Raw genomic sequence first — 927 nt, 5'->3', positions numbered from 1 at the left:
TTTAGTTCTTTATAAATTCTAGAGAGCAGACCTTTGTCTGAGTACTTATTTGTCATGATTTTTTCCAAATTTGTGAGTTGCTTTTTCACATTGTTGGTAATTTCTTTTGACGTGAAAAAACTTCTCAGTAAGAGCAGGTCACAGTTGTTAATTCTTGCAATTTTGTTTCCCGTGTGATTTGATTTTTGTTCATGAATTCTTTGCCTACTCCTATGTTGTCAAGAGTTCCTCCTACTTGCTATTCTAGGATATTTAGTGTCTCTGCTGTTATGTTTAGATCTTTAAATCATTTTGACTTTATTTAAGTGCATGGTGATAGACCTGGGTTAAATTTGAATTTTCAGAATGTAGAGAGCCAGTTATTCCAGCACCATTTGTTAAAGAGGCTATCTTTCTTCCAGTTAGTATGTTTCGCCCCTTTGTCAAAGATAAGGTGGCTGAGTGTGTTCGTAGGGGCTTCAACAACTTTATCTATTCCATTGATCCTCAGGGCTATTTTGTTACCAGTACCATGCTGATTTTATCACAGTAGCCTTGTAGTATAATTTGAAGTCAGGAATTGTAATGCCTCCTGTCTTGTCTTTATTGCCCAGAATTGCCTTTGTATTTTAGGTTTTTTTTGGTTTCAGATAAATTTCAGGAATGATTTCTCTAGGACTATGAGATATGTCGGTGGTAGTCTGTAGGATTGCATTAAATCTGTACAGCAATTTTGGGAGTATGGTCAACTTCACAATGTTGGTTCATCCTATCCAGGAGCATGGACTATCTTTCCATTTTCTGAAATCCTCTACGATCTCTTTTTTCAGAGTACTGTAATTTTCCTTGAAAAGTTCTATGACTACTTTAGTTAGATTAATTCCAATGTATTTCATTTTCCTCGGTGCTATTGTAAAAGGTATTGTTTCTATAATTTCCCTCTCAGTG

The sequence above is a fragment of the Octodon degus genome, unplaced genomic scaffold (genome assembly GCF_000260255.1).
Source record: "Octodon degus isolate 3935 unplaced genomic scaffold, OctDeg1.0 scaffold00365, whole genome shotgun sequence".
NCBI classification, from domain to species: domain Eukaryota; kingdom Metazoa; phylum Chordata; class Mammalia; order Rodentia; family Octodontidae; genus Octodon; species Octodon degus.
Note: the sequence above shows the minus strand (reverse complement) of the source record.